At 39.3% G+C, this 25201-nt stretch overlaps 1 protein-coding gene and 1 pseudogene across 1 annotated transcript in view; one reads left to right on the top strand and one right to left on the bottom strand.

Annotated features, from left to right (window-relative positions):
* Positions 1-2339: 2339 nt before the first annotated feature.
* LOC100593679 overlaps positions 2340-25201 on the bottom strand; it is a 37611-nt pseudogene continuing 14749 nt past the window's right edge.
* EPS8 (epidermal growth factor receptor pathway substrate 8) overlaps positions 16922-25201 on the top strand; it is a 177220-nt gene continuing 168940 nt past the window's right edge. The window contains exon 1 of the mRNA XM_030804826.1: positions 16922-17325. The gene's annotated coding sequence lies outside the window, so the exon portion shown is untranslated. The remainder of the gene's footprint in view (positions 17326-25201) is intronic.

The following is a 25201-nucleotide window of genomic DNA, read 5'->3' on the forward strand; positions in this document are numbered from 1 at the left end:
GGCATGAGATATGGTCTATTCTGGAGAATGTTCCATATACTTATGAAAAGTATGTGTATTCTACAGCAGTTGGATGAAATGCTCTGTAAATATCAGTTAGGCCTATTTGGTCTTGTGTGTACTTTAACTCTGTTGATTTTCTGTGTGAATAATCTGTCCATTACTGAGAATGGAGAGTAAAATCCCCTACTTTTATTGTATTGCAGTCTATATCTCCTTTTTCATCTATTAATGTTTGCTTTATACATTTGGGAGCTCTGGCATTGGGTGCACAGATATATAAATGTTATAAAATTGTTACATCCTCTTGCTGAAATGACCCCTTTATCATTATAATAACCTTTGTCTGCTTTCAAAGTATTTGATTTCTAGTCTATTTTATCTAATTATAGCTACTCCTGCTTTTTTTGTTGTTTCCAGTTGCATAAAATATTTTTTCCACTCCTTCACTTTTAGTCTATATGCGTCCGTATAGGTGAAGTGGGTTTCTTGAAGGCAGCATATAGTTGGGTCTTGTTTCTTTATCCAGTCAGCCACTCTGTGCCTTTGGGTTGGAGAATTGAGTCCATTTACATTCCGTGTTATTGTTATTTCATCACCCAGGTATTAAGCCTAGGACCCATTGTTATTTTTCCTGATCCTCTCCCTCCTTCCACCCTCCACCCTCTGATAGACCCCAGCATATGTTGTTCCCCTGTATGTGTCCATGTGTTCTCATCATTTAGCTCTCACTTATAGGTGCAAACATGTGGTATTTGTTTTTGTTCCTGGAGCACCAATAATTCCTGGATTTGGTCTGTCGAGGTAATTTTCTATATATTGTGGGTGATCTTTGTTCCTTTTCACTCTTTTTTTCTTCTTAATTCTTTGACTGTGTACTTTCACATAGCGTGTCTTTAATCAGGGAGGTCTGAAAGAGGATATCCTATTAATATGGAAAGGATGGTTAGGGGTTTGTGCCTAGGGGGACCAACCTGTGGAATGTACCTCCTGCTGCATGGTGCTGCTGATTGGACACTCTGATTTGGTATTTCCATTTTTATTTTTTTTTTGAGACAAAGTTTTGCTCTGTTGCCCAGGCTGGAGTGCAGTGGTGCAATCTCGGCTCACTGCAAGCTCTGCCTCCCGGGTTCACACCATTCTCCTACCTCAGCCTCCCAAGTAGCTAGGACTACAGGCGCGTGCCACCATGCCCAGCTAATTTTTTTTTTGTATTTTTAGTAGAGACGGGGTTTCACCATGTTAGCCAGAATGGTCTCGATCTCCTGACCTCATGATCTGCCTGCCTCGGCTTTCCAAAGTGCTGGGATTACAGGCATGAGCCACTGCACCCACCCTTGGCATTTTCTTTGGCCAAGTTACAGAGCAGAGTGTCCAGGGCTGGGGATGGTAGTTCCACTTCCCTTCCTTGTGTCTGGCAGCCCTCAGAGATATTTCTACCTACAGCACCTGGTATGCTTCCTGTGGTTTGAGGCAGGGACAGGTTTCCTGCTAGGGAACCCAAGATGGTAGAGAAGCTTGTTGCCCACCTTTATCTCACTTTTTCCAGTGTAGAAAAAGGGAAGTTTTCCACACTTTTGGTGCCAGGAAGGAGGAAGCATGTGCTGGATATGGAATTCTGATTTTCTTACTCTCTGCTCAAAGTTGTTTCACTTTTCTGTGGTCTCAGGAACTATCTCCTCCTCATATTTGAGTTCTGTATATTGCTAGTGATAATCTCAGCTCTATATATTTGTTTTTGGTTCTCTGTGGGGTTGTGGGGGAGAAGGGGCTAAGGCCATTTTGGAGCCTGATTTTTCTCTTTATAGAAGACTAGCCTTTGAGATTTCTCTACTTCCTATCTTCCATTCCATCAATCTATCCTACACACTTTCTTTTTTCCCCCTCCAGACAGTTTTAGTGAATGGTAGTACTGTACCACATGGTATACCAGTTCATTGTGAGAATTTTCTAATAAATCTTTTCTAATACCTAAAACTGCTTCCTTTTATATCATCCAAAGGTCCAAAATCTTTTCTAATACCTAAAACCGCTTCCTTTTATATCATCCAAAGGTCCATCCCAAGCTGAGGGAAGAGAAGCCTGAGTCCTAAGTTTCTTGGACGACGTTTCCAAGACAATATGCTCTCTCTTTACAAGGAGAGGGGGACAGAGAGAGAGCAAATTTTAGCCTCAAAGAAAGAAGGATTACCAGGCAATAAATATGCTGCTCCATCCTTCTCATGAGGCCTGCCGGCCCTTAAAGAGGAACTACATCCTTAACCCACAGCTGTTTTTTGAAGTAGCAGTGGCTCACAGTATTTCTTGCAGTGAAGGGCCCTGAGCTCCTTCTGGAATCTCTACCACCAGCAGTAGTGGGCCAGGGCATGGTTGGCCTCGACCATCTTGTGCATGTCATACTTCCTCTTGATCATGGGGCCCTGGTTGCAAAAAGCCTCCAGCAGCCCATGTGACAGCTTCTCTGGCTGGCATCAGCATCCCCTGGTGCCACTTAGTGGTCATCCACTTTATGGCCAGGAAGTGGTGATATTGGTAGGGTAAGGATCCAGGGATCCAGGAGAAATGGCCTCCCTTGAGGATGGGTATCAGCCCAATCACAGGCTCATAGTTTTTCACTGCTTAGTGGAAGACAGTGTAGGGCAGGAGTTCCCAACCCCCAAGCCACGGATGCGTGGTAAGGTTCATGGCCTGTTAGAAACCAGGCCACACAGCAGGAGGTGAGTGGCGAGCAAGCAAGGTGAGAAAGCCAGCATTACCGTCTGAGCTTCACCTCCTGTCAGATCAGCAGCAACATTAGATTCTCATAGGAGTGAGAACCCTATTGTGAACTGCACATGCGGGGATCTAGGTTGCACACTCCTTATGAGAATCCAATGCCTGATGAAATCATCAATCCCTTCCACCCCTCTCCCATCAACCCCCTCTCCCCTGTCTGGGGAAACCAGTTTCTGGTGCCAAAATGGTTGGGGACCTCTGGTGTAGGGGTTGTGTTCAATGGTTGCCTGTTCCCCTGCAGAAGCATCATGGTACTTCTCATAGCTTCCAGAACCTGAGTCATACAGGATCTGGCTAGTACTTTGTTTTCTCCCTTCATCATCATGTTGGTGAATTTACTGATTATGGGGTCTTCAAACACAGAACTCGTTGTCATTGTTGGAGCAGCTTTGATGAGCTGAGTCTCCTTGAGTTCCTGATCATTCTTCTCCTCCTCAGTTACTTCAGCCACTGGCTTGCCATAATGTTCCTTGTCAATTAAGGGATCTCTGAATTCAGGACCCTAGCAGCTCCACCTCACCTGAGTTAGCCCTAGAAGCTGCAAGACAGTCTGCCGCAAATCTAGTGCCAGACTTGCCCCCTTACACACTTTCTTTTTCTTTTTTTTTGAGACCAAGTCTCACTCTGTCACCCAGGCTGGAATGCAGTGATGCGATCTTGGCTCACTGCAAGCTCCACCTCCTGGATTCCTGCCATTCTCCTGCCTCAGCCTCCCGAGTAGCTGGGACTACAGGCACCTGCCCCTACGCCTGGCTAATTTCTTGTATTTTTAGTAGAGAAAAGACAGGGTTTCACCATGTTAGCCAGGATGATCTCAATCTCCTGACCTCGTGATCCTCCTGCTTCGGCCTCCCAAAGTGGTGGGATTACAGGCGTGAGCCACCATGCCCGGCCCCCTTACACACTTTCTAAAGCACAACTCTGTTTATTAATTCAACCATTTATTCACTCATTCACTCATTTATTTAATAACATGTAATATAAGCACACTGTGTGCCAGGAACAGATTATTTATTTCCCTCTTTAAGTTCCTTTAACAGTGCCTTGACTCCTTGTTATTTGTGCCTATGTGCATTCTGTGTTCCTGCCTCCACCTCCGGCCCATTCCCTTGATAAACTGCTACATGTTCTTCATAACTCAGCTCAAATTTCTCCTTATTCATTCATTAAACTCTGCCCAGCAGTGGGGATATATAGCAATAAATAAAACTGACAGATATACCTGCTCTCACAGAATTTACATGAGGGAAACAGACAATAAATAATTGAACAAGATCTTCAGATTGTGATAGGTGCTGTGATAAAAAAAAGCAATGTAAGGCAATAGGGAGAGAGAGAGAGAGTGAGAGTGTGTGTGTGTGTGTGTGTGTGTGTGTGTGTGTGTGTGTGTGTATGGGTTTAGGCAGGGTAGGAGTATAGTTTAAATAGGGTGGTTGGTCAGAGAAATCTTTTTTGATGAGGTAGCACTTGAGCTGGGAACTGAATGAAGTGAGTGAGCCATGTGGCAATCTGGAAGAAGAGTGCTCTAGAGCAAGGGAAGAGCAAGTGCTAAGTTGCTGTGGCGGATGCATGTCAGAGCGCTGGAGGAGCAGCATGGAAGTTGGAAGCCATTCAGTGAAAGGAAGCACAGCAAGTCTCTGTGATGTCACTGCTGGTTTTGCACAGCAGCGTCAGGCACTCATTTCCCTGTGCTCAGGTAGCGCCTGGTATTAAATTGTACTGGTATGGCATGGTATATGGTTGTCGTTATTTGTTTATGCTTGTCTAATTGCTAACAACACTGCATGCCTGAAGGGTGGGGACCATTTCGTACTTTTTTTTTTTTTTTTTGTATCCCCAGGGCCCATCCCTGTGCTTGGCAGGTACTTGGACCTTTGCTAAATGGGTGAGTCAGAGGCCCTCAAGATGCTTTCTTATGTTTGAGTCACCTGATTTGGGTTTCTTTGTTCTTACTTCTCCCGGTACTCTTCTGGAGTAGGGCTTTCATTACCTCTCTCTCTTAACACTTGGTATTGATGTTTGACAAGCTTTGGCTACTTCCCTCCGGGAACCTTGAGTCTTGGACATTCCTGTGTTGATTTCCATTTGTGATCCTCTACTCCTCCTCAAATTTCTTTCTTTCTGTTTTTTTGAGACAGAGTCTCGCTCTGCCTCCCAGGCTGGAGTGCAGTGGCGTGATCTCGGCTCACTTCAAGCTCCGTCTCCCAGGTTCACGCCATTCTCCTGCCTCAGCCTCCCGAGTAGCTGGGACTACAGGTGCCCGCCACCACGCCCAGCTAATTTTTTTGTACTTTTTTAGTAGAGACGGGGTTTCACCGTGTTAACCAGGATGGTCTCCATCTCCTGGCCTCGTGATCCGCCCGCCTCGGCCTCCCAAAGTGCTGGGATTACAGGCATGAGCCACTGCGCCCGGCCTCCTCAGATTTCTTATGTGTTGCAGTGATAAGTATGGCCTGTGTGGGCATTGCTGCTGAAGGGCTCTACATGTTGGAGCTGTGGAAAGGCTCATGCTGACAGCAGTAATAAAGGAAGATAAATGCAGAAGGCAGGGGCAGAATATGGAAGGACTTGCAAGTTGAGCGATAATAAAAATATTGGCAATTGACTGTTATTGTTTACAAAAGTCATGCTGAGATTCTACTTTTAATATTTTACAAATACTTCACTATTTATCGTCATAATCTTTTTTTGTGCTAGAGTGAATAAGTTTTAAACTTTAACTTATTTTTCGACGACCAAAATGTCATATATGCATATATTATAATAATATGGTTTTATAAGGTGTCAGATCCTGAAAATAGACGACATCTATAAAATGAGACAATGTATCTCTCTCTTTTTTTCTCTCTCTTTTTTTCTCAGAGTGGGGAGTGGAGGGTTTTTTTTAAAGATAAGTATCTCAAAAATTGCAAATACAGGTGCAAATCACTAGCAAACAAAAAAGCCTCTAAATTGTTGAAATAGCTTTTATCATGAATATGAGCAAAGTTTATATATCTTATTATAAAACAACTTTTGGTCTTCTGATGTAAAACCTACTTACTCTAATTTCATACATAATTATAATGTTGGTATCTATTTCATTAAGTCACAGCAGATTAAAAGTAATAAATTAACAGGACAGGAAAGGTGGTAGAGGAACTCATAGCAACAAAACAGATGGGAGGATGCCAGATTGCATAGAGGCAGGAAGACTTAGAGAAGCAGACCTCGAGTCCTCAAAATGATAGCCATGACCTCTACATCCAAGACAAAACAACTCAGGCACCCTTTTAGTCACTGTTATATAAGTGTGCAGTGACTTATCTGCAGTGTCAAATCAAAAGACTCATTTTTTTTTTAAGTTTGTTTGTTTGGATTGTTTGTTTGTTTTCAAATTCCATTTGGTAGCAAAGCCTAACTTGTCTTATACTTGTTTGGCAGCAAATCTTATCTGAACTGATGTGAGGCAACTTAGGAAGTTCATTCTAATTTGTGGGAATATGTTTTGCTGCAGAAATAATGTGTTAATTACAGACCTTATTTGGGGTGGGATGAATATATGGTATAAGTACCATGTTCCCTGTACAAAACTAAAAACATCTGGTTGCAAGGGTTTTGATTAAAGAGTTGTGTACCTCTGTAGTACAGTCATGAATGCCCAGAATGATGAGTGTGGTTAATAAGATCAGAAATGCATCCTTTGGCCAGGTGCAGTGGCTCATGCCTGTAATCCCAGCACTTTGGGAGGCCGAGGCGGGCAGATCTCTTGTGGTCAGGAGTTCGAGACCAGCCTGGCCACTATGGCAAAAACCCATCTCTGCTAAAAATACAAAATTTAGCTGTGCGTGGTGTCACATGCTTGTGATCCCAGTTACTTGGGAGGCTGAGGCAGGAGAATTGCTTGAGCCCGGGAAGCAGAGGTTGCAGTGAGCCAAGATTGTGCCACTGCACTCCAGCCTGGGTGGCAGTGTGAGACTCTGTCTGAAAGAAAGAAAGAAAGAAAGAAAGAAAGAGAGAGAGAGAAAGAAAGAAAGAAAAAAGAAAGAAAGAAAGAAAGAAAGAAAGAAGAGGCAGGGAAGGAAGGAGGGAAGGAAGGAAGGAAGCATGAAGGAAGGAAAGAAGAGAGGAAAGAAAGAAATGCATCCTTCATATGATAAAGTGAAGAAAATACTTTGAAAGATTTGCATTTAAAAAGTGTTCATTAAAGTGATACGAAACTTAGTGTTTTTGGAAAGCCAACACGTGTTTATAGTACACTTTAGAGATTCTCTCTTTCTTTCTCTGTGTGTGTGTTGGGGGTTGTGTATGTGTTTCTGAGTCCTTTAAGATGAAGTTACATTTAAAATCTGTGGGATATATTTGCTCTTGCCTTGCCCAAATTGGGAATTCTTAGCAACCAATGAATTTTTGATTAAAAAAACCAAAGTAAAAACGAAACTGGGATTTCTGTGCTGTGATCAGGAAAATGATCTTTAAGGTTGTTGGAATTACCTTGAGTACAAGTGATCTCAGTGAGATAGCTATTGATAAATGTGAATTTGCATTTTAAAACTTTCCAAATTCGTAATAGGAGTTTTCTTTCGTTTTATTTTGCCTGCTGAGGATTCTGCTGTTAAGGAAGAAGAAAGTTTGGGTGCCAACTAAAGGAAACAGTGTCTGTGTTTGCAATGCCAATGAGCTTATCCAGGGGGAATTGTTAAATAGCCTAAGGATTATTCTAGCTCAGCAATCCTAAAGATACAAAAATGCAACTTTGGACATTAGGGATGGGAGTTTTAAAAATCTGCCCGAGTCCTAGCAGGAGTAAAGAATTGAGAAACATGAAAAATCCACAATGAATAATAAAATATTACTAAGTTAAATTTTCTCTGCTACAAAATAATACAGGTCCATGGCTTAAAATTCAATTATAGGTGTAAATTAACTGAAATAGTGAAAGTGACTCCTATTACACTGTCACCCCTCTCCCATAAAAATACTGGTAAAATGTTGGCTTATATTTATTTGTTATTCTTTTTTACATAAGTTAATTCATACTACATAATGTATTGCAACATGCTGTCTCCCCCCACCTTAATAAATATATATCTTGCTGTCTATCCTAGCTAGTAATGTCACCACCTCATTCTTTTCGATCGTATAGTAGAATTCCATTTTAAAGCTCCACTATAATTTTAAATAGATAGTTTTTTGAAGATTTTTTCCTCCACAGTTATTTTATTTTCTTCCCTTTTCATTCTCATCTGCTTTTTTTTTTTTTTTTTTTTTTTTTTTGCTTAGGCACAAGTAGGAAAATAAAAAGCCTAGATCTGATTAGAAAAAGCTGTAAATAGTGAGATAAGTGCTGTTTGTAAATGGCAAATTTCCAGTTCTGCAGAACAAACAGCACCATTCTCTCAAAAAGATAAAACAAATGTCTCTTTTGCATTTTAAAGAACATTCAGCTGTTACTAGTAAATGGATCAATAACTCTCAAATTCAAAAATTAAATTTCCCTCAGTTATACAGAACATTAAAATTTCTGGAGGAAATCAACCTTTTCATAAAAACCATAAAAACAAACTTTCACATTTGAAATTGGAAACAGAGTATCTGTGCTCTTGTTCAGAAAGGAGTTTTTTGTTTGCTTGTTTGTTTTTAAATCTACAGAGCTCATCAGTCATTCAAATGTCAGAGATAATAGGGAATGAGACATTCTGATGACCTGAGTCCAGGTAAATAAGAGAATATGACTGGAGCACTTTCACCACAAATTAGAGCAACAATTCCATTGTCCTTCTTCTGTCATTCTGTCTCATCTCTTTTAGCCTTTCCCTAGCCATGGTTGTCTCCCTGCATTAAGGTCCTCCCTACCATATGCAATTCCACAATTTTTCTCCCAGGAAGGACAAGAATAGTAATTAAGATGAGCACCTATGATTCACCTTACAATACTAATACAACTTACCTGTGTTAGCTTCCTCATTTCATTCCTTTCCTGCCTTTCAGAGGTAACTACTATGCTGAATTTTGTGATGAACATTCCTTTGTTTACAAACAAATTTTTAACAAACGTGTGTTGCTCCTAAATAATAAATCATTTAGTTATGCTTTCCTGAGCTCTTTAAAAATGATATCTTATCGTGCATAATCTTCTATGACTTTTTTCACTCAGCTCTAAGTTTCTAAGAGTAATCTACACTGTGGAACATAGTGGTTGCTTCCTCATGTTCACCGCTATAGAATATTTTGTTAACAGAATATACAAGAATTTATTTCTCTTTCTTGCAGTTTTACATATTTATAAATTTTATTATTATGATTTCTTCTTCTATCATACATTATTGGGGAGTCCTTTTTTTTTTTTTTTAGATGGAGTCTCGCTCTGTCACCCAGGCTGGAGTGCAGTGGTGGGATCTCAGCTCATTGCAACCTCCTCCTCCTGGGTTCAAGTGATTCTCCTGCCTCAGCCCCCGAGTAGCTGGGATTACAGGCATGTGCCACCACACACAGCTAATTTTTTTTGTATTTTTAGTAGAGATGGGGTTTTGCCATATTGGTCAGGCTGGTCTTGAACTGCTGACCTCGTGATCTGCCCTCCTTGGCCTCCCAAAGTTCTGGGATTACAGGCATGAGCCAGCATGCCCGGCAGGGAGTCTGTTTTTAAATCCCATTTAAATTAATCTTTAGAAATTAAAATATACAATTAATTAAAATTTCATTTTAAACTTAAATGTTTAAAAAATTAGTCTGCTATTGATTTCTAACACTACTGCCTTAGAAACAGATGAGTCAAGATCAGAGGTCAATGAATCACCACCCTATGGACCACACTTGGCCTGTCACCTGTTTTTCTACAGCTGGCAAGCTAAGAATGGTTGGTACATTTTGAATGGTCAAACAACACAAAAGAAGGATAATATTTTGAGGTGTGTAAAAATTACATAAAATTCAAATTTAGTGGGTCTTACATTAATTGGGACATAGTTAAGGTCATTTGCTTATGTATCGTCTATGGCTGCTATTGAGTTACACAGTGGCAGAGTTGTGTAGTTGCACCAGAGACCACTGACCTCCAAAACCTTAGCTTTTGTTATCAGGTCCTTTACATAAAAAGATTTTTAACCCCTTTTCTAGATGATGCAAATTCTCAGAAATGTATTAAGGTATGCTGGTTAATTTTTACAAATATTTCTTATGGGTTTGTTGAGTATGTGTATTCTCTAATTGCTACATGCCACATATGTATTATATGTATAATATATACATATATAGATAGATATAGGTCTCTATATAAGTAATCTATATATATATCAAGAGAGAGATATAGAGAAATATCAATAACTTAACAGTGGTTGAATGGGTGTTGAAATAGCTACACTGTGATAATAGGTTTTTCAATTTCCTCTTGTAGATTTTATCATTATGTGATGACCTTTTCTAGCCACAATAATGCTTTTTTATCTTGAAGTCCATTGCGTGTGATGTCAACATAGCTATACCAGCTTTAATTATTATATAACTGATATATCTTAAGTTTTCCATGTTCTTATGTTTGTAAATAACATATAGCTATATCTTTAAAAACTACCTTGACTCTGTCTTTTAACTAGAGTTTAGTCCTTTTATATCGTGATTATTTACATGTTTGAATGTTTTTCTCCTCAGTCTTTATCTTCTGTCTTTCTATGTGTCTCCTTTTCTTCTACATTTCTTTTGTCTTGCTTTTTTATGGCTTACAGAGGAAGATTGATTGTTAATATTTGTTTACTTCTTATTCTTTCTCCCTTCCTCTACTGGTTTGGAATTTCTACATCACAGTTCCGTTCTTTTAGTCTTTAAGATATTTAGAGCATAATGGTCAAAACCATGTTCTCTGCTTGAATTCAAATCCCAACTTCATCACATACTAACTCTACGATTTATGACCTTTGTATGTGTGTGTGTTTACCTGTAAAATTGAGGTTGTGAAGTACCACATAGATCATTTCTCTTAAAATCTTATTGTGAATATTTTTCCTAAGGACACTTAAAATTAATATATTAACCTCCTCAAAACAATACAAGAACCTTAGAATGATTTAACTCTAATTATCCTCCTTCTCACTTCTAAGTTATTCTCTAGCATTTAAATTGTGTCTTTTAAGCCTCACAATTTCATATTATTTATTAATATCATTTTGTACAGACCAGGCCTCTTTATATTAACCCAAATGTTAATCAGCTTATTTGTTCACCATTTTTTCTTGTATTCCAGTATTTCTTACTGGGTCACTTTCCTTCATCTGAAAGTGTACTTCAGAAGTTCATCTAGTGAAGGTGGTAAAAACAATAGTTTTTAATATAAAAATGTCTTAATTCCATTTTTGTTCACAAAATGTAATTTTTCTGGACACTAAATTATAGGTTGACAGCCATTTTCATTCAAGATTTTGAAGATATTCCACTCTCTTCTGGCTGCCATATTGCTGTTGAAAATTATTCAGCCTACTTGTTTTTCTTTTGTAAATAATACTCCCCCCCTCGATTCTTTTAAGATTGCCTTTCCCCTGGTGTTTTGAAATTTCACTGTAGTTTATATTGGTTTGCTTTTTTTCATGCATCTTATGTGATACATGTATATGTACTGTCTCTATTTCATTTTCTTTTCAAGTATCCTACTTGATACATGGACATAGCCAGGACTTCCTCTTTTTGTAGATTCATGTCCTATGTTAATCTGGGAACAGTGTTAGCTATTGTGTCTTCTCTTATCTTTACTCCATTCTTTGTAGTCTCTCATTCTGGGATTCTAATTAGAGATGAGTAATACCTTAACATTCTCTATATTCCATGTCTCTTAATGTTTATTATTTTCTGTCTTTTTTCACCTTCTGTGATGCATTCTGCATAATTTCTTCATATGTAGCTTACATTATTCTTTTCAACTATGTTTAATCTACTCTTTAACTCATTTATGGGGTTTTATATTTTAGCAGTTATATTTTTCTTTTCCAAAAGTTCTAGTGGGTTCTTTTTCATGTATGCCTAGTCATCTTAGATATTTATTTATGATTTTAATTTTTAATTTCTTTATACAGCCAGATCATAGCGAATTAGTTTTTTTGCCTCATAAATCGAGTTATGTTTGTTTATTCTGCTAACACTCATGTCAGCAGAATTTTCTATGGCTTGAGATCTTTGATTATGAATTCCTATTTGGTTGATGTTTATTTGTGGGAAATTCTGGGACACTAACTTGAGGTTATTTTTCTCCAAAGAGGATTTCTGTCTATCTCTCTTGGGAACTTGTGGGCCCAAGGACCTGAAACCATACTGACTTCCTTCCAGCAGAGTCAGCTAACATGGGATTTAAAAGATTAGCTTCTTCACCTTGTAGCCGGTTTTAGTCTTATTTAAAAGATTACTGCCCACCCCACCTGCTTCAGCGATTTTGTTTTGTTTTGTTTTCATTTTGGACCCTGAGAGATTCCCTTTACTATCTCAGAGTCCTACAATGCATATCAAAGTATATTTTATGCAGGATCCAGGTGATGTGTAGCTGGAGAACTTTTCAAATCATCTAATTTACCTTTCTGTGTGAAGCTTAAAAAAACATACATGCCAACTCTCTACATGCATATAAGTATAGTGTATAAGATGGGGAGTTCTTTGCCTGAAGGAGCTCCCAATGTCCTCTACATTTTATTTTGTTTCCTCTTTTTTCTTAGATTTTCATTACCTTTTTCATGTGTTTCATTTGGTCTCTTTCCCCTTTCTCCTTCTTTCAAAGGTCTCTCTTGATTTACCCTCTTACCTCAGCTACACTATTGGATTCAACTACATTATTATTTCAAATTATAATTATTAGTTGAGTCCAAAAGCATTTGTTGAATGAATGACCATTTCACACTCATTAAATTTTTCAAAAGATTCAAGTTCTTTTCAGATGCTTTTTACTCAAGTAACACTGGTTGGATTTTCTTCCCTTTGTGGAAAACTTAATTCTTGATTATTAAAAAATATGGAAAAGCAAAAGATTTCATCCATGGGTAAGCAAAGTTGTATATTCATTTATTTATTTTTAACTAATATAGTTTCTTTTTGATGAAAATAGAGGTTATATTTGGAAAAAATTTCCTTGTTAAGAATACTTCCTATCATGCTTCAAAATTTCCATACATTTCTAATTACATATTACAAAAGAAATTAGGGCATTTTGACATTTGAAGGCTAAAGCAAATTGAGTTTGTTAACCCAAATGGGTGTAAAGAACCATAACTAACAAGAAATATAAACATCAGTCACAAAGTAAGAAGCAAGCCCAAGCACCTCCTAAAGTGAGAACAAATATAATAATCCAGGCAATTTGGTTTGTTCTTTCAACAATGTGAAATAATAACAAGGGTGGTAGCCAACCTGAAATTACTTGTCTACCAAGTTATATTTAGAAGATTTAGATCATAATAATAATAATAATATTCTAAGCTACAGTGTACCTTTTCTTGATTTACTCATGGATATGTTTTATGTTATATGGCTTTAAGGCTGTGAGTCTACAGAGGTATACACAGCAGTCCCTAAATTATATTCATACATCAGATTGGGGAGTGGGAGTGAACAGGGATGTTTGAAGAATTCTGACTCTTGGGTAATGTGGAGATAGCTCTTACTCCCCAGATAAAATTCAGTCACTATAATTTCTCCACATTTTCTGTATGTAGCATTTATACCCAGCTGTAGACTCTGCTCCTATATTTTGGGACAGAGTATCGCTCTGTCACCCAGGCTGGAGTGCAGTCACATGATCTTGGCTCACTGCAACCTCTGCCTCCCGGGTTCAAGTGATTCTCATGCCTCAGCCTCCCAAGTAGCTGGGACTACAGGCGTTTGCCGCCATGCCTGGCTAATATTTGTATTTTTAGTAGAGATGGGGTTTCGCCATGTTGCCCAGGCTAATCTCCACCTCCAGTCCTCTGATGATAGGTTGGCCTCGGCCTCCTAAAGTGCTAGGATTACAGATGTGAGCCAATGTGCCTGGCCTGCTCCGTATTTTGAATGCCCCATTCACTCCAGGTATCTATCTCCGTTCTACATAATTCCTACATCATTTTCATCCCAAATGCCAACATAAACTTATGAGATTTTCAAAAAGGAAAAACTTGTGTATACTCCAAATAGGTAAGTTTGACATAGATTCTTAACAAAAGTATAAGCCAGATTATTAACAATGGTTTTAGTGGGGATCACTAATACCAGAATGGGTTAATCTGAAAACAGATCTTATTTAACTAGCTTCCTAACTAGCTTCCTTTTTTTTTTGAAAGAGTTTCTTGGACCAGTTGATTTGGGGATGCTAGAAACAGTAAATCTTTATTTCAGCAAAACATCTAGAAAACCTTCATGAACTCCGTGTTGGTTATGGTATGGTTGCATTAACTAAACTGCTTGAAAAGTGTTGGTTCATAAATGACTGTTATCTTGGAGATCTCTTTTGGCAGTGGGCTGTCTGAAGATATAGGGGAAAAGAAACTCCACACCTAAGTATTTTTTTCTATTCTCTTATTCAACAATCAACACAGAAGACTTCTGTAAGCTCTGGTTACCAAGAAGTGTGTGAGAATTTCCCCTACCAGCAATCAACCAATCAATCCTGCAGCAGCACAAGCTGGGTGTCTTCAATTCAATTCTGAAACTATCTACCTGGAGATAACGTCAGATCCTACAGGTTGAGGGCTCAGTCCCACAAGACTACCCTGTCTTCAGATGCCAAACAAAAAAGCCCCAGGGGGCTTTACTTGTGCTTCTGGCTGAACAACTAGAAATTAGGGTTCCCGTGACTCCCTCCCTGAGTTTGGTTATTTTGCTAGACCTGCTCACAGAACTCAGGGAAACATGTTTACCATTTTCTTATAAAGGATATTACAGAGGATACAGTTGAAGAGATGCATAGGGTGATTTATGCCCTCTCTGGGAGCACTGCCATCCAGGAATCTCCAAGTGTTTAGTTATTCATGTTCCCCTCTCTGGAAGTGCATGTAACCCATTCTTTTTTTTTTTTTTTTTTTTTTTTTTGTGGAGGCTTTATTGCGTAGGTGTGACTGATCAAGTCATGGGCCATTGGTGATCAGCTTAATCAACCCCGGAAGTTAGAGGGCGGGGCTGAAAGTCCCAACACACTAATCATGTCTTGGTCCTTCCTATGACAAGTCCCCATCCTGAAGCTATCCAGGAGCCCCCAGCCATCACCCAATTCATTAAAATACAAAAAGATATTCATCACTTTGGAGATTTCAAGGATTTTAGGAGCTATATGTCTGGAAATCGGATGAAGACCAAATATATATTTTATAATATCACAGGCTCTTTTTAAAGCCTGTTCTGTGTTACTGTTTCTTACTAGATGTAAATGGAGCCAAATAAGATATATTTATTAAATTTACAAATTTTATAAGTGATCACTAGTATTTATCAGAAATTATGTCCTAAAACAAACATGATAAAATTTAATAAGAATAAAACAAAAATTAAGATTTAAATACATATAAGTATAGACTATGTAAGGTGGAAGATATGGTTTAATTTAGTTCATGTGAAATAGACTTGGGTGTTCTATTTGAATCTAGGTAGTGTGTGCTTGGATCAAAGGGGTGGCTGATCAGCAGCTGGAGAACTGGAACTCAGTTCTTGGCCCACTGTATTTGAATGTTGTATTCTGAGTGCACAATTTAGAGAGGAGAATGAAAAATCAAAACACATTCAAAGCAAGGTGAGTAGTGTGATTATGGCAGCTCACTGTTATTTGAAGAACACTTAAAAGAATTTTTGAAGAAATGTATTAGATCTGTTGGTTACTTAATAGTTGCTCCTACTATCTCAAGGCTTGCAGTGTCTATAAAGAATGAGATTCATATTGTGTGGTTCCTAGGGGCCGCACCAAGACCAGTAGTATCAGGGAAGTTGATTTGATGTTCATAAATGATACAGGCTATAGTGTTAAGCAGACCTGGTTGTTAATTCTGGCGTCAGCATTGGCTTTGGCAAAAAGAAGGAAACTTCTGGGTTTCATTTATCCTAATGTGTTTAATAGGTATAATAAGGCGTATCTCATTTTAAGGACTAGGAGTAACGTGTGTAAATTGCTCAGTTCCTGGCATAGGTAAATATTCAACAAATAATCATGGTTATATGTAATTATAAAAACAAATTTACAACATTGGAAATGTTCAAGTGGATAGTGGTCCGGTGGAAATATTGGAGAGAGGATTCCCACTTAAAATAGGGGATTGGACTTAGCCGTTAGATCGATTCCAACTTTTAGAATGGTTTTAATGTCCACCTTGGCATGTTATGTCATTTCTCCCTGACTGTGCTTTTATTTGCTTCACAAAGCAAGCAAGTCCAATCTCTTTTAACTGAATTTAATTTATAGGTTTTCGTGGACTTCTGGAAGTCAACTGACTTCGAAGTTAGGACAGCATGGGGGGATTGGGGGAGTAGCTATGACAATGAGGAGTTTTAAGAGTGAGAAAACACAATGTCTATGAGAACATGGACTTCTCTTAGAGGCTCCATGAGCTACTCAGAGAGGAGGTTACGAGGGTTGGTTAAGGTACGAGAGGCACAAAGTGAAAGAAGCCTCCACTACTTCAAACCACATCAGGGCTTTTGGCAAGAGCTACATGAAAAATAGGCTCCCAGGCAGCCGGGCGAGGCGGGTCTGGGCTTGCAGGCTGGCGCTAAGGACCGGCAGTTGGGAGACTCTCAGGGACCCGATGGAGGGCCTTGGGCACCACCAGTTTACCGCATGGGTTGGAGAGACAAAAAAAAGAGGAAAGCGACAAAAGGGGGAAAATAGGCCCGATGGCCAGAGGAGGAAGACGAAGCCTGGCTGGTCATTAGGTGCGGCTTGTTTGCCGCCAAAGGGCAGGGGATAAGAGGTGTGCAGCCAGACCCGGTGTTGCAACCCGAGCGCTCCCTCCGCCCGGGGCGTCCATCCTCGCCGGGGGCGAAGCTCTCCACACGCTCTTTGCCCCTTCCCGCGCCTCCTGGCTGCTAGTCAGTCCTGCTAGGGCACTTCTGGAAACTCGCGGTCGACTCCCTGCCTTGGTCCGACTTTGATCGCGGCTTTGATAACTCGGCGCAGCGCCCCGTCTCCTTTCCTCCAGTCCCTCTCCCGCCCACGCGACCTCACCGGCCGCTTAGCCTCTAGCGCTGGAGTCGACCAGAACTCCGCGGCTCGGTTGCCGGCAAGACCCGGATAGCGGATTCCCCTCCTGGCTGCGCGGCGCGCACTCGCCCGCCCGCTCGCTCGTTCCTCGCGCGGGCACTAGGCATGCGCGGCGCGCGGTTGGCACTGGCCGCGAGCGGGCGGGCGGCTCCAGACTTCACAGGCAGCAGCTAGCGAGGCGGTATCGCCCGGCGCGAGGCCGGCGCTGTGCTCGCCTCGGAGATCGTTGCTCCTCAGCTGGGCGCAGGAGGCGGCTCCGCGGCTCGCGGACGACTGGCTGGGCGCGAATCAGATTGGGGGGCTTTCTCCCGGTCCCCTCCCACCTCGTCTGGGCTCGCGGCGTCTCCCGGGAAAGCCGTGGCCCCGAGGGCGGATCCGAGGTAAGAGCCCCTTGGCGAAAGGCGCCGATCCGGGGGTCCGGCGGCTTTGAGTCTCTCGATTTTAAAAATCCGCCTTTGTGTGCTGGAATCGGAGCGGTGCCAGGAGCCGCGTCCGCCTGCCTTCACTTTGACTGCTTTCAACTGGTGTTGGCAGCCAGGTGCGCGAGGGCGCTGCGGCCGGAGGCGTCCGCTCGCCGGGTCCGGGCAAGCCGCGGGGCCCGTGCAGACCCGCGCCCGGGGCTCCGGGAGGCTGGGCAGGGAGGGTTTGCCGTGGCCCAATGATATTCATGGTAACCTGAGCTTCCGCAGATACACCTGCGCTCATCTGGTCCCTGGGGCGACTGCAGACCGAGTATCCCTATCTCGGCTTATTATGTAGACTTGGGATTTGTGAGCTGCTCTGCCGACACGCCTCAAATGGGGAGGGGTTCTTTTCAAAATGACCCTTTAGGGCAGGGTCCCACCCCCGTTTACCCCCTCGAATTAAGATAGCTAATTGTTTCGGAATCGTTGTCAATGCCTAATGGCTGTTGACTTTCTTAGCTTGCTCCACTTTACTCACCATTTTACTTTTGGGAAGACAGACGGCCTTTCTCCGGTTGTGGTCAGTTCATGCATTTGAAATGGGTTTCCCCACCCATGTACCCCCTGCTGTCTCCAATGTTCTCACTCTTACTTTCCTTCCTAGGACTACTGTTTGCAAAGTCTTTGCACCGATCGTTATCCTGCAGTGTTTCTCAAATCCTCCTCCTCCCATAGGGCCCGTAGTACTGTTGGAATCTCGCGGGGGGGCAGGACGCCGTGGTATTAGGATTTGAAATCCGCAGACATCTAGAGCGGTGAAGCATTAGGAATTAGAATCCTCCTTTACAAAATATGTTTCAGTGAAATGTGTTACTGCTTCTCTTTTCAAGCTTTCTTGCCTTAGATAGTAAGAGGAATAGGTAAAAGAGCTAATATGTTAGGATGAGTTCAGGTAAAACTTGGTTTCAGATGTGTGAAGAGTGACTTTTTGGCTTTGTCGTTTTTGGGAAACAGGAGAGTTAGGATTCCGGGCAATCTTCTTTATATTGAAAAAAACCCCTCAAAGTAACTGTGTTGTGTATTGCCTCTAGTTGATTTTCATTGAAAGGACTCCATTCTTCCACAGCTTCTTGGGTTCTGGAAAGTGAGCACTAGTAATGAGCATCATGTGGTAGTGAGTGTACTGGAATTAAAGTCAATGTCATCCTGTCTCACCTAGTATAGATTTTTTGTTTGGGATCGCAGTTTTCTAAACATATTGCTGTAGTTCTTAAGTTGCTGGTGTGGAAAATTTTTGGTCACGAATTCGCAATTTTACTTACAATTTGACAAACAGTATAGAATTGTCACATAAAGGGTAAGGTAGAATGTATCACAAATACAATAGTGTTAATATAATGCCTTTAGTGCAGAATACACAGATTGAGACTTCGTAAGATTGCACCACAAGTCATTCACTTTATAGCAGAAAAAAAGAAGGAAAATATAATTTGCTTTTAATTCTACTATTCTGAGATAACCGCTGTTTACAAGACTTGGTGCGTTCTCTTTGTAATTTTTTTCGCTTCCCAATGTCATTGAATATTATATAGTAATTTCCAGTAAGTGTAATTTAACTTATACTATTAGTAGCCCCACTCTTAATAGGGTGATGTTTCTTTTGTTTCCCGTCAGGAACCTAATGTCTAATTTTGAATATTTTGCTTGTTTGTGATCAAACGTAAAGATTCATTTTGTTTTTATTTCTAGCTTTTTCCTGCTTTCAAGATTTTATCAATACTGATTCTTTTCAGATACCAGTTCTTTTCTATGCTATGGCTTGCTACCCTCTGCTTTGTGTTTATTACATTCCAAATCCTAGTTATTTTCTTACACTCTATTTCACACCCTTTACCCTACTGCTTTTTATTCTTCGCTCTACTCCCTTCTTTTACGTACTTCTTTAATTCTGCAGCAGGTCACTTGAACCAAGGTTTGTATAAGAGAACATAGTATCCAGAATAGGAAATGATAGCTTTTTAAAAGTTGTCTCTTTAGATACTTGAAGTTCTATTGGATGAATACTTTAGCACTGATTTATGTAATATTTATATACAACTCAGCTTTCCTGAGTTGTATGAAACATACTTGGTAGTTACACGGATCATCACAAAATAACGTAAGTTAATGATAGGGTACAAACTTTTGGACATCTGTAGAGGTATGTCAGGGGGAAAAAGTGGAATTTTAATTAAAGTATTCTGGCTGTAGTAAATCCCTCCTGGGAATTATTAATACTACATGAAATTGTTTGCAGCTGTTAGTGATTGAAAATGTTTTTGTAAGAAAAATTCTGCATTGGAATAGTTGCAAACATTTTAAGTTGAATATATGCAAGAAAGTTTAAGGGTCTTCAGTGCTTCCCTGTAACCTTTTCAGTATTTTCTAGATGCATTCCTAAATGGGATTTTTAAAAAATAGACCTTATTTCTCAGAAGTTTTGGATTTACAGGAAAGCTACAAATACAGTGTCTATATACCCCCATACCAGCTTCCCCTCTTATTAACATCTTGTATTATTAGTAATTGTTTCTATTAATGAACCAGTATCAGTACATTAGTATTAACAAAGTTTATACTTTATTTAGATTTCCTTAGTTTTTAATGTCCTTTTTCTGTTCCAGGACCTTACCATCCAGGACACCACTAAATGTATTTCCTTGTAATGTCTCCCTAGGCTCCTCTTGGCTGTGATAGTTTGTTAGACTTCCTCGTTTTTGATGATGTTTGAGGAGTACTGGTCAGGTATTTTGTAGAATGCATTTTCATTGGAATTTATCTAATGTTTTTTTCTCATGATTAGACTGTGATTATAGGTTTTTGGTAGAAAAATCTCTAATCTCGTGATTAGACTGTGATTATAGGTTTTTGGTAATGTGCCATTTTCATCTCACATCAAGGGTATATACTATCAATATGATTTGTCGCTGTGATACTCATCTTTATCACCTGGCTGAGGTAGTGTTTATCAGGTTTTTCCACTTTTCTCCACCTTTTTCATGCTGTGCTCTTAGAAGGAGGGAACTGTGTATAGCCTATACTTAAGGAGTAGAGAGTTATGCTTCCACCTTTGAGGGTAGAATATCTATATAAATTATTTGGATATTTTTCTCCGTGGGAGATTTGTCTCTTCTCCCCCATGTATTTATTTACTCAATCATATTTATTTTGTTCTGGACTCATGGATATATATATTATATAAATATAAAATCTATCGATCTAAATATTTTGGGTTATAATACAATGCTACTTTATTTTGTTACAGCTTGGCTCCAGTGCCTCTTTGACATACTACCATCAATGTGAATTTTGTTTTTTTGGAAGCATTTCCTTACTTTCTGGTACTATGAGATGCTCTAGGTTCATCTGTATACATCTTGCCACGGTCCTGGAATCAGTCATTTCTCCAAGGAATCTGGATCATTTTGTTGGGGAATGATGTTAGAAACCAAGATCTGGGTGCTAGGTGTGCTTGTTGCTACTGCGGTATCATTGCTTCTAGGTTCTCCCATGTGACAAAGCAGGAAATACATGTGTATATATGAACATATCTATACATATTTTTATGTAACAGTTTGTATCCATGTTAAACTGACTATGAATTTACATTTTATCTGTAATGCTAATTCATTACCACAGGTATCATTCTAGCCTTCTCCTTTTGTTTATATGTAAACTTACCCCAACAGTGAGAGGAAACCTGGCTTGCACCATCTGCCATACATTTGCTTAATCGTTAATTTCTATCATAGATGTATAGCAGCATTGGAATTGTTAACCTGTGCTCCCATGGGAAACAACTTTAGCATCAAGAGTACAGTGTTTATGTACTATTCCTTTTGCTTTTAGTCTCACAGCTTCTACTCATTTCTAGTTAGTCAGCTAGGCACCTTTCCTCCTATCCTTTTCAGTGAGATTGTAGCACACATTTATAATACAGTTAGATTTCTTTGTTACAATCTGCATTCCACCTTGGGATTCCTTGACCTTCTAAATGATTTGCTTACATTTGCATACATTAAAGTTTACTCTTGGTCCTGTGAATTTCTTTGGGTTTTGACAAATACTTAATTTAATGTAGCTATCCTTATAGGATCATAGTATCATGCCAAATAATTTCAACACATTACAAATCCCATGGGCTTCACTCATAACCTCTGTGAGCCCCTCTCCCAGAAAACCACGAATCTTTTTACTGTCTCTTTACTTTTGCCTTTTCCAGATGTTGTATAATTGGAATCATACAGCCTTGCCAGACTGGCTTCTTTCATTTAGCAATACACATTTAAGGTTCATCATGTCTTCTTGAGGTTTAATAGCTCATTTCTTTCTATCGCTATCAGATATATCATGGTTTGTTTATTCGCCTATTGATGGATATTTTCGTTGCTTCCAGTTTTTGGCACGTATGAACGAAGCTGCTATGAATATTCACATGCGGGTTTTTGGGTAGACATAAGTTCTTATTTCCATTGGGTAAATATCTAGGAGTGCGATTGCTGGATCCTGTGGTGAGATTATGGTTAGCTTTGTAAAAAATTGCCAAACTGTTTTCCAAAGTGGCTGTACTATTACATTCTCACCAGCAATGAATGTGAGTTCTTATTGCCCCACATCTTTGCTAGCATTTGATTTTGTCAGTTTTTTTGCATTTTATCCATTCTAATAGGTGTGTAGTAATATGTCATTGTTACTTTAATTTACTATTTCCTAATAACATATGATGTTAACATCTTTTCACATGCCCCTTTTCATCTGTACATCTTCTGTGGTGTGATGTCTGTTCAGATCACTTGCCCACTTTTTAATAGGGTTGTTTTCTTATTGTTGAGTTTTAAGAGTTATTTATACATTTTGTATACAGGCCCTTTATCAGATATGTGTTTTGCAAATATTTTCTCCCAGTTTGGTTTGTCTTTTTATTTTCCTAAGTGTCTTTGTCAGAAAAGATGTCTTTAATTTTAATAAGGCCAACTTACCAGTTTCATGCATAGGCTTTGGTGTTTTATTTGAAAACTCATTGCCAAGCCTACATAGATTTTATCTTGTGTTTTTCCTAGAAGTTTTATAGTTGTGCATTTTACATTTAGGTATGTGATCCATTTAGAGTTAATTTTTATGAAAGGTATAAGGTCTGTGTCTAGATTAATTTTTCTTTGCATATGGATTCCTAGTTGTACCAGCACAAGTAAATGTGATTTTTAAATTAATAGATTATAAATTAGGCTTAGAATTGAAAATGTTTTTATTAAATTTTTTATTACATGTTCTGCAAAATTACTTACTATAAACAGTTGGGAAATGACTTAGAAACCAATATATAATACAGCATGTACTGTGTGCCGAGATTTATTTCTAGACATTGTACATAATTCATTTTCCTTTTTTTTTTTTTTACTAAGAGATTCTTCTTTGTGAAAATGGAATTGTTAGTATAGAGTAACATCTGTCAGTTCTTTTAGATCTTATCATAGGGAATAATAGTTTGATTTTTCACAAAAAGGATCTGGAATAAAGGATTTGCAGGGTGTATGTTGAGAAGAGGCAGTTGATATATGCACCAGCTAGAAATCTGAGACTTAACTATATGGTCTTGAATCTTTTCCCATGCTATTCTTCCTGCTACAAGTGACTTTTTTCAAGTACAGTTGACCCTTCAATAATGCAGGGGTTAGACTCACTGACCCCTGCACAGTTGGAAATTTGTGTATAATTTTTGACTTCCCAAAAACTTAACTAGTAACCCTTCTGTTGACTGGAAGCCTTACTGATAACACAGTCTGTTAACACACACTTTGTATGTTATATGTATATTACATTGTATTCTTACAATAAACTAGAGAAAAGAAAATTTTATTAGGAAAACCATAAGGAAGAGAAAATCCAATACTGTATTGTACTTATTAATATTGTAAGTTTTTGTTTGCTTCCAAGATGACTCCTCTGTCTGAAAAGGTGGGGGAATGGAGGGGCAGGGCTGGGAACTGCAGCTGCAGACCTCAATCTATGGTACATACCAAGCAATTCAACTTTATCTCATAATGTCATGACTTTTCTCTGTTTCTTGGGAGCATTTCTGGCATCTCTAGTGGCACGTTTTCATTCAAGGTTTATGGTATTATACTAAACAGGATGAAAAATACAAGAGAACAGCAAGAAATCATTTTTTACTGTGATATGCAATTTACCGGAGCGATGAACTGCCCAGGCGGAGATGATTAACATCACACAGTGGACTAAGCGGATACTCACAACACTTGAGCTCACTGCAATAACAACAGGAGGTGGCTATGAAATTATTACAGTAGTACAGTATGTACTACAGTTAATTGTATGCAGTTAGGACTTAATACTGCATCTTTACATTTGTTTACATTTCTCTTGACTGAATGATACTATGTATTGTGTGTGTGTAACTTTTGATAAATTTTAATTTTTTCTAATAAATTTTATGGTTACTACCATAAAATGATAAAGTAGACTAGTACTTATTTATATATTATGCATTGATGACATACCTTTTTTCTTAATTTTTTTGTTATCCCAGCTACATGGTTTGTCTGTGTTTTTATTGTATTTATTTATTTAAAAAAATTTTTTGAGACAGAGTCTCACTGTCACCCAGGCTGGAGTGCAGTGGCGCAATCTTGGGCTTACTGTAGCCTCAACCTCCCAGGCCCAGGTGATCCTCCCCACTCAGCCTTCTGAATAGCTGCAACCATAGGCATGTATCACCAGGCCTGGCTAATTTATTTTTATTTTTATTTTTATTTTTATTTTTTGCAGACAGGATCTCTCTGTGTTGTCCAGGATGGTTTTGAACTCCTAGGCACAAGCAGTCCTTCCAAGTTGGCCTCCCAAAGTGCTGGTATTACAGGCATGAGCCACCACACCCAGCCCGAGTGTTTTTAAATTGTCACAAATCTCCAAAAATTTTTTCCAAATATATTTATTGAAAAAAATCTGTGTATAAGTGGACCCATGTAGTTCAAACCTGTCTTTTCAAAGGTCAAATGTACCTCTCTTTTGGTATACACTTTGTGTTAGTGATATTGTGGTGTACTATAGTTTGCATATTTGTCCCCTCCAAAACTCATGTTGAAATTTCATCCTCATGTGGCAGTGTTGAGAGGTGAGGCCTTTAAGAAGTGATTGATCCATTCATGAATTAGTGGATTAAGGGGTTATCGTGGGAGTGGGACTGGTGGCTTTGTAAGAAAAGGAAGAGAGACTTGAGTGAGCACATGAGCACACTCAGCCCCCTTGCCCTGCGATGTTCTCTGTTGTCCTGGGATTCTTGGAGAGTCCCCACCAGCAAGGAGGCTCTTACCAGACGTAGCCCCTCGACCATGGACTTCTTAACCTCCATAACTGTAAGACATAAATGCCTTTTCTTTAGAAATACCCATTTCAGGTATTCTGTTATAAGCAACAGAAAACAGAGTAAGACAAGATTAGAAATATTTATAATGTTGCACTAAAGTTAGAACCAGTAGTCTTCAAGAAGCAGGTGGAGCACCTTACATAATAATAGTACCTTTTGTGTGGCAGGTGTTACATACATTATCTTCTTTAACTGTTACAAAAGCCCTTTAAGGCATGCTTCTTTATCTCGGAATTACAGATAAAGGAACAGGCCCAGAAAGAAAAAGCGACTTGTGTCACACATGGGGAGAAAGGGACAGAATTGGGATGAGAACCCTGACCTGACTCCAAAATCCATGCCCTTTCCACTTGGTTGTGCTGCCCATATTAAAGAAAAAGGGCAAGGATGGCCAGGGTGTCCTTAATTATATTCTTTTCTTTAATACTG

This window comes from Nomascus leucogenys, chromosome 23 (assembly GCF_006542625.1).
Source record: "Nomascus leucogenys isolate Asia chromosome 23, Asia_NLE_v1, whole genome shotgun sequence".
Classification (NCBI taxonomy): domain Eukaryota; kingdom Metazoa; phylum Chordata; class Mammalia; order Primates; family Hylobatidae; genus Nomascus; species Nomascus leucogenys.